Source organism: Cornus florida, unplaced genomic scaffold, assembly GCF_030987335.1.
Source record: "Cornus florida cultivar Cherokee Brave unplaced genomic scaffold, ASM3098733v1 CherokeeBrave_3.0.0_Hap2_Chr06, whole genome shotgun sequence".
In the NCBI taxonomy this organism is placed as follows: Eukaryota; Viridiplantae; Streptophyta; class Magnoliopsida; order Cornales; family Cornaceae; genus Cornus; species Cornus florida.
The window spans coordinates 34,816,406-34,825,928 of NW_026775576.1; the positions used below are offsets into that span (position 1 = coordinate 34,816,406).

At 36.2% G+C, this 9,523-nt stretch overlaps 1 non-coding gene across 1 annotated transcript; it reads left to right on the top strand.

Annotated features, from left to right (window-relative positions):
• Window positions 1-7,594: 7,594 nt before the first annotated feature.
• LOC132315338 (small nucleolar RNA R71) lies at window positions 7,595-7,701 on the top strand. The gene has a single exon (XR_009483624.1). It is a non-coding gene; the product is annotated as a small nucleolar RNA R71 (small nucleolar RNA).
• Window positions 7,702-9,523: the final 1,822 nt, after the last annotated feature.

Here is a 9,523-nt window from a genome sequence, read left to right on the forward strand (position 1 = left end):
CAAGGGCAAAATGGTCAATTTGCAACTAAGCAGAGAAATTTAACTCCAAACAAGTCAAATAAGGCCCACACAACCTATACTAATCATTTCATAACATTCCAAGAGGTTCTAAGAACTTTGGACAAGAATCCCATAGAACGCCCTTTCCCGATTTAAGCAGAAACTGACGCTGTCTCATGAAAACTTGAATAAATCCCACTATGATTGGAATTTGAGAATGGAATTGATACCATTGGAAATATGACTCAAAATTCATGAATTTAGGCTCAAGAATCACCCCATTTGGGTTAGAAATGAAGGAGATATGGCCATTTGAAGTCGGAACATCAGTATTGTTACAAAATCTGAAGAGTAGCTGAATGTGGGCTATTTCGGTCGACCGAAATAGAGTTTTAGTCAACCGAAACTCACAAAGACTTTGCTAAAATCTTGTTTTTGAGTGTTGGTTGGTTTGGTAGACCGAATTGGGCCATCGGTCGACCGAAATGGAGTTTCGGTCGACCGAAACTCCTCGAAAACTGCTGAAAACTCTATAAAACATGTGAGATTTGCAAGGGAACCAATGGGATTCATTCTATGCACATGCATAGGTCAAAAGCTGATCCTTTTTAAGGAGAAATGAGCATGTGAGCATGCACACAAGTGTAAAATGGCATTTAAGACGCGTCCAAATGGTCTGCGGCCTCAAAAGAACCCTAATGCAAAATATGACCTCTCAACGGCCAAAAATGCCTAGAAATGCAATAAATGAAACCAAAATGTGAAATCTAGAATGAAATGGTGTTTGGCCCTTGGCCACACCTCATACATGATCATTGAAACCCTATGAAAGAAAAAGAATGGAATTCCCACACCCAATGCAAAAGTTATGAAACAATGACTTAGCATTTTACAATATTTTCATAATAAACCTTGAAAAGGAAAGTGTATAGAGTACAAACTTGATGCCATTGGCCTATGGCCTTAACTCATACATGTCAGATACATTACAAATGAGTGTACTTACATACACATTACATAAATGAAATCAAAGAATACAAGTTTTGACATACAAAACTACGAATAGGATTTCATGCCAACATTTTCATGAAATTGATACTTCAAGTCTACAAAATTTCCATGGCATAGTGTGCATCCCAAATCAAGGTTCTTGTACCTGAAAAATGTCCCCACTACGTGTGTGAGTAACATAAAACTACTCGTAGGAGATGAGTATGCATCGACATAGCGTTTTACAATTATATCACCTTAAGGTGAAACATGTTAAAGGGGCTCATGCCACCTAACGTCTATGTCAAAGTGAGACTCAGGGATCATCCTAAGCTACTCATCCAATTTAAAGTGAACAACGGCATACAAGTATACATGCTCAAGTATACTAAGCAATGTTAAAACATGTTCTACAACATACAAGCGTACATTTTCAAGTATACCAAACCATATTAAGATAAGTCATGTAATGTCTAAGCATATTTACACAAGTATGCATTTTATATGGAAATCTCGTAAATCAAGCATACGAACACAAGTATACAAAGCTAAAAGAGATATGCCTAAAATAAGTATACACGGCACAAGCATACTAAAAGAAATTTAAACTCACGGAGCAAGTATACAAGTTCAAGTATACTAAATAGGAATCAAATATCTAAGCCAAGCATTAATTCTCAAGCTATAAGTAATCCATGATTAACAACTTAGAATTAAATGCGAAATCAAATAGTGAAAAGACTAGGACATGCGGTCGCTAGACCAAGCAAGTATTTTTCGGTAATTACGACCCACAAGGTACCACCTAGTGCGCACTTATAACTTAGAAGATTCTTGTCTCTATACTATAGCCAAACCCTAGCCATCACATAAATTATGTCCTCACAAGCTTTCCAAAACCAATAAGTTCAAAACTTATACAAAATCAAATGCAAGTTACCATATTCCACGCACAAGTAAGGTTGAATCTACACAATTCATGTCCTAGAATTCAAGTCTAAATAGCATATGACATGTCATGTCCTCAATATGCAATTTATACACAAAGCAAGAATATTTTACAATAATTGAGCCACATTACCACCCTAAGCCACAAGTATTAAATAAGCTTCAATTTAGTAACTAGCTTCCAAGGTAAGCAATTGTAATATTCTAATAAGCTATATACCTACACAATATATATTTAAACAAGCTATTCAAGACAATGATATCACCTATCATGCTAAGTCAAATTACCATCTTTAGAGATTATGAGTACTAATTCTATAACAAGTTAGTAGCATGCTCACACAAGGTAATTAAACATATTCCATTTCAAAGGATTATCAACCTAATCATGAAAAGTCTCTAGATTTCAAGTCAATTCCAACTAGGCTCAAATTAATATATGTTAAAAGTCATAACCTGGTCTTCACATACATTATACCCAAAAGTAATTTAAGTGACTACAACACTTAAAACAAAATTAATTAAGCTAATTAATTAATTTTCCTCTACATTTTCAAACATGTCCAAATGTCCTCAATTTAACATATGTTAAAGAACTCACCAAGGCCTACTTATATATCACAGTACAAGTTGATTTCATACTTGATACAACTATGTAAATTTATCTTTCACAAAAGATAAATATTAAATAAATTTTGCAATTCTCATTCAAATGCTCCCAATTTAATATATGTCAACAAGTATACCAAGGCCTAAATTACTAGCATGCCACAATTTAATTATAAGCAACATACATCCATGTGAACTAAATCTTAATCACAGAAAATAATTAAATTAAATTCTAAAACTTGAACAAAGGCATGCTTACAAGTTATATATGCTCATATAACAATCAATACAACATTAATATAAACCTAAGACATCCCCTACCTCATTTTGAGATGAAATCTCAAATCCCCACCGAATTGAAACCGCTCCGAATCCGACGAAACTCCTAGGTTTTGTCAGGGACAACACGATGAACATGAATCCCAAGGAAGCCCCATGAAAATCACAACTTGACTTCAAACCCGAACTCACAAAATGGTCAGAATTGGGTTCTAATAAGGGGGAAAGATGCACGTCGTCAAGGCGAGCATTAAACGTTAAGGCCAAAGACTTTTCACCAAGGAAAAATGGTTCAAAGGAGGAGAGAGAAGGTGGAAGCCCCATGGTCTTCCATGGCTGCCGGCCAACAGAGGAAGAAGAAGAGGAAAATCAAATTTTTCTTCTTAAGTTACCCTATTTATAGAAAAACCCTAAAAGTGCCCCGAAAGGGCCCCGCCGGGTTCGGAAAAGTGGAATTTGAGCAAACGCGCTCAAACGGTAAAACTCCATGAGCAAAAAAGATTCAAAATGAGAAAATATGAACAACAAAAGAAACAGCATAAAAAATTAAGTCCCGAGCAAAGAGATATGCCCTAAACAAGTTCGGTGGTAACCGGGTCCAGAAACCCTAAAACTGGAGAAAAATGATCAGAAGGAAATTTTATGAGTACACGACTCGACAAAATGTGAAAATGAATCCCGTACGAGAATCCAGGCTCAAAACAAGGTATTTTGCAATAACTTTCGTTAATTGCATAATGGCCCCTACAAAAAGGGTTAACTACAAAACTGCCCCAGAATGAAGATATCTTCCAAAAGATATTTTCTTAGATACCCTTAAAATAAAATATCTTCAAAAGATATTTATGAAAAACACCCTAAGGAAAGAAAAAGATTCTAAAGAACTGTGCATCCATGCCCCTATGGACACCAAGAGCAACTAGAGTACTTTTCTGCAAAAGTAAAGATACATATTTCATGAAAACCATTTAGGATGAAGATAGGTGAAGTCAAAAACCAACTCTGAACTACAGGAGTGAGGTTATGCCAACTATATGATAAACGGGGAAAAGACAAAATAGGGAAAAGGACGAAAAGTGAATAGTGTCAAAAAACGAAAAATGTGGAAATGACTCGGTCCTCAAAGGAAGTTGTCAATCCAAAGGAAAGAGTCTCAGAAACCATTTCCAAGCACTCAAGATGACACTAAACGACAAGAAACCAAATTTAGAAAAGAGATTTCAATGAAAAAAATTCATCCGTAAAATTCTAGAGAAAAAGGAAAGGAAAGAAATGACCGGGTCATTACACAACTCACAAAACCAATAAAATTCGTCCATCCTTCTTCTAAAAACTACACCAACCACATACCACATTCCATCTCATTTCAATGTCAATGTTTGCCCATCACCATTCAGCAAGTATCAGAATTCAGTCCAAATCAAATGTTTCTAAAAAAAATTTATAAACTATTTTCAACAAACTTTATTTTATTTTATTTTATTTTATTATTTTTCATTTTTCATTTCATTCTTTTTTTTTTTTTGTTTGTTTTTCACTTTTTTTTTTTTATTTTGTTTTCAATTTTCATATGTACACAAGAATATGTACAAAGTGATAATTAACATGAAAAATTAAAATCAAAATAGCAATAATTAAAATAAAGTAAACAAAATAAGATGAAATAAAATAAAATAAAATAATAATAAAAAGTGTTCGGCACAAACCCGACAAATGAGGGAGTGGAGAAGAGTAGAAGAAGAGATTTGGATGAAAATTAGGACTTTTCAACCTCGCCGGCATCGGAGAAGATGACCGGAGGCTCGCCGGAACCTCGTTGGAAAATTCAAATGCTCGCCGGAGCTTGGAACTGAATCTCCTTGGCCTAAATTGGCCAGAGATGAAGAAAATAGGCTAGATAGAGTGAAGTGGAGAGAGAGGGAAGAGGAAAAAGCTTAGCTGCGGCCAAAAGCTTCCTTGCCGCTTTCAATGGAGTCGGCGGCAGTTTGCTTGGGCTTCTTGGTTGCTGCGGCTTGAAGAGAAAGAGGAGTGGGTGGTGGCGGCTTGGAGAGTGAGAGAAATGTTGAGGGAGATTGAGAGAAGGAGAGAGTGGTTCGGTGAGAGTGAAAGAAATGGGGGCTAGGGTTTGGTGGGAAAGAGAAGATGAATAGGGAGGAAGAAAAGAAAGAAAATAGAAAAACAAAAGGAAAATAAAAGGAAGGGAGAAAAAGAAAAATAAAATAAAATAAATAATAATATCCGGAACTGAATGGCCAAAGGGATTTCTGAAAAATTCAAATGACGCATTTTCGATCGATCGACGTACATCGATCAATCGAACCCTTAACTTCGATTGATCCAAAATAGATTTCGATCGATTGAACTTAACTTTGATTGATCGAAATGGAATTTGAAAGGTCCTCAACCCAGGTGATTCAATCAATCGAAATGGGACTTCGATCAATCGAATTGGAGTTCGATTGATCGAAACCTCACTGGCAGTACTCAAAATGCAAAAAATGGCTCTCAAGCCGGATTTTTCAATGCAACTCATATCTAGATGACACAAGAACATGTAAAAATAGAAATGAGGGAGGAATAGGGTTATTAAATCCTACGAAATGCACTAGTCTTTAATGTCTATAGCAAGATGTTAGGCTCTTTTAGCCCGGATCAAAAATCTTGTTTTGCATCCCCTCCTCAACGGGGTGAATGGCATTTTGAATCCCACCCAACAAATTGTTCCCTAAAGAACTTGTTGGATTTTATTCAAAGGAGATTGATGGTCCTTTGTCAATGCAACTCTTGGGCTTCCATACCTTTTCAACACTTGGTTTTAAAACTTTCTTCCTTGAAATCATTTTGAAAGATAAACCTTTGAAGTTTTCAACCTCAAGCAAAGATTTAAATTTTTCAATTTCATTGTCAAGACATTTTTCCACAACACACACTTCTTCATGATTGTCTATTGAACTCGGGGTTGGATTAAATATGTTTAATTTCACCTTCATATGCCCAAATGAAATTTTCATTATTCCCGTCCTAAAATTGATGTTAGCATTTGCGGTTGCCAAGAAGGGACGACCAGGATAATGGGAATTTGGCTCTTCGGATTTGGGATCGGTTCCGTGTCAATGACAACGAAATCGACTGGGAAAAAGAATTTATCGATTTTAATCAACATATCCTCAATAATAGCCTGGGGCTTTTTGATGGATCGATCGACTAGTTGCAAAACTACCGACGTTGGTTTCAAGTCTCTTAAGCCTAATTGAACATACACCGAATATGGAAGAAGGTTAACACTTACTCCTAAATCAAGAAGAGCCCGGTTAATGACATGGTCACCAATGATGCAAGAAGTAGTAGGTGAACCGGGTCCATAAATTTTGGAAGAGTGTTATGTTGCAAAATAAAGCTTACTTGCTCGGTCAAGACCACTTTCTTTGGGATTAGCTTTTGTTCTTCCTCTTTTGGGTGCAAAGATCTTTCAAGAATTTGGCATAAGCTGGAATTTGTTTAATTGCATCCAAGAGGGGAAGATTTATCTTCATTTTCCTAAACATTTCAATTATTTCATTGGCCTTGGTCTTTTGCTTTTCAAGAGAAATGGATCTTTTTAAGGCATCCAAAAATGGAGCTTTTGTCTCAAAAAAATTTTCAAAACCTTTTTCAAAATCACTTTTAACACAATAATTTTTCAAATCATCTTTCAAAATTTTTTCAACAAATGGCTCATGCACATGCAATGAAGGAGGAATAGAATGTGAAACGGGACGGGTGTCAACTTTTGGTTGTACCGGTTCACTCTCTTCATTGTGAACTCCAACTTGATTGTCAATAATTTTTCCACTTCTCAAGGTCGTCATCGCATTGACATGTTCAATTGTGGGTCTTTCCGATGAGGAATTGGTCTCCACAAAAAATTATTGTTTTAGTGCATTCAAAAGCATTTTCCCTTTTTCCCTAGCATCAATGTGCTTTCTATTTGTCCAACTTGGGTTTCTAGCTTTGCAATGGATTGGGAATGAGAATGAAGTAATTGGGTATTTGCCTCCAAAGTACCTAAAAGCGGTTAACACTTTTTTCCTCAAAAGCGGGACTCCTAGAATTTCCTTGAGAATAAGATGATTGATTAGGAAAATGAGAGTTAGAAAATTGATTTCCATGTGATGATTGAAAAGATGATCTATAACCTTGGCTTTGCATTGGGGGAGGAACATACTTGCCTTGAAAACCACCTTGGGGAGGGTTTGAGCCTTCCCCTTGGCTTTTTCAAGAGAAGTTTGGATGGTTCCTCCACCCGGGATTGTACTATGTGCCATAGGGATTATTCCCTTGATTAAAAAATGTGGCATTTACTTGTTCATGATGCTCACTTTGCACATGTCCATGGGGACAATTGGAAGTAGAATGTAAGACACTAGAACAAGTCATGCATGATTCATTAGATGGATGATGAACATGATTAAGGGAGGAAGACACTTGATTCATCGAAGTTTGGTTGACCAAAAATTGATCAAACCTTTGAGATAAAGACTTAACTTCGGCGGCTGTGTCATTGGAATTGTCAACTTGATACAAGCTAACATTCTTCCTTCCACCTAAATTTTTACCATTTTTAGATGACAAAGATTGATACATTGAATTTTCACTCGTGTTTTTATAAAGACGCCAAACATCTTTTTCATGCTTATCAAGATAAGAACCACCCATAGATGCATCAACCATACCCTTGTGATTATCCGGTAAACTTTCAAAGAAGTATTGAACTAATTGCCACTTAGGTATGTCATGATGTGGACACTTCTTAAGCAAATCGTTGAATTTTTCCCATGCCTCATGAAATAATTCCCCATCCCCCTGACAAAATTCTCTAATTGAAATTCTCATTGCATTAGTCTTTGAAACCAGATAATACTTTTTCAAGAACTCTTGTTACATTTCCGCCTAAGAAGTTATCGAAAAAGGCCTAAGATTGTTGAACCAAAATTTTGCCTTATCTTTAAGGATGAAAGGAAAAAGTTTTAATCTCAAAACATCTTCCGGCATGTCCGTGTATTTCACGGTGGAGTATACTTTAAGAAACTCATCCAAATGCTTGTAAGGTTCTTCACTTGGAAGTCCATGATAGTTAGGAAGCATTTGAATAGTTTGCAGTTTAATTTCATAGTGATGTGCTCTAAATGGTGGCAATTGAATGCATGTAGGTGCATTATATTCATTTGTAACATAATGATCACGCAAATCAAGAGGAGGATTCACAATTGGAGGTGCTACATAAGCACCTTGATTGCCTTGAATAATGGGAGTTTGTGGAGCAAAAATTGGCCGAAGCATTCCCAATGGAACTTGGCCTTGTTGTTGTGGTGGAATGAAAGGTCTTGGCATGCCTAATGTTACTTGAATGTTGTCATGATGCACATTAGAGTGAAGGATGCCTTGTTGGTCTATGTGACCAAGGTCCTCCACACGGTCCTCATTGATGTCTTCCATTGATGAAATGGAATGACTAGAATTACCCCTTCCCTTAGAATTAGGAGCAATGGATTTAAGATTCAAATTAAGTGGAAAAAGAATAGGATTTAACGACCTACGACCATGCATGCACAAACAAAACACAAACAAGCAACAAGCAAGTAGCAATCACTTCAACTTCGTAACAAATCAATAATCAACAATCCTCCACATACAATGATCCCATGCTCTCATACTTTGAACAATATGCAAAAAAAAATTAAATTGCCTCCACGCAAGCTCACGATTTATCTATGAAAGTAAAGACTTGCCTCCACGCGGACTCACGATTTAACTAGAGATAGAGTTTAGAGAAGCTCACAAAAGGTCCTTAAACAACTTCAAATGATTTTTTATTTTTTTTTTCTTTGCCTTGCTTTGCTTTGAAATTTTTTTTATTTTATTTTTGAGCTTTTTATGTAATGACTCGGTCATTTCCTTCCTTTTCTTTTTCCTCAGAATTTCACGGATGAATTTTTTTTCGTTGAAATTTCTTTTCTGAGTTCAGTTTCTCGTCGCTTAGTGTCATCTCGAGTGCTCGGAAATGGTTTTTCAAACTCTTTTCTTTGGATTGACAACTTCCTTTGAGGATCGAGTCATTTCCACATTTTTCGTTTTTCGACACTACTCACTTTTTGTCATTTTCCCTGTTTTGTCTTCTTCCCTATTTTGTCTTTTCCCCGTTTGTCATTTGGTTGGCATAACCTCACTCCTTGTGTTCGGAGTTGGTTTTTGACTTCACATATCTTCATCCTAGGTAGGTTCCACAAAATACGTATCTTTACTTTTGCAGAAAAGTACTCTGGTTGCTCCCGGTGTCCATAGAGGCATAGATGCAAAATTCTTTAGAATCTTTTTCATTTCTTGGGGTGTTTTTTATAAATATCTTTTGAAGATATTTTATTTCAAGGGTATCTAAGAAAATATTTTTGGAATATATTTTCATTCTGGGTCATTAGTGCAGTTTTCACTTTTTTGAGGGGCAATTGTGCAATTAATGAAAGTTATTGCTAAATGCCTTGTTTGGAGCCTGGATCCTCGTACGGGATTCATTTTCACATTTTGTCGAGTCGTGTACTCATAGAATTTCTTTCTGGTCATTTTTCTCTAATTTCAAGGTTTTTGGACCCGGTTGCTGCCGAACTTGTTTAGGGCATGTCTCTCTACTCGGGACTCAGTTTTTGACGCTGTTTCTTCTGTT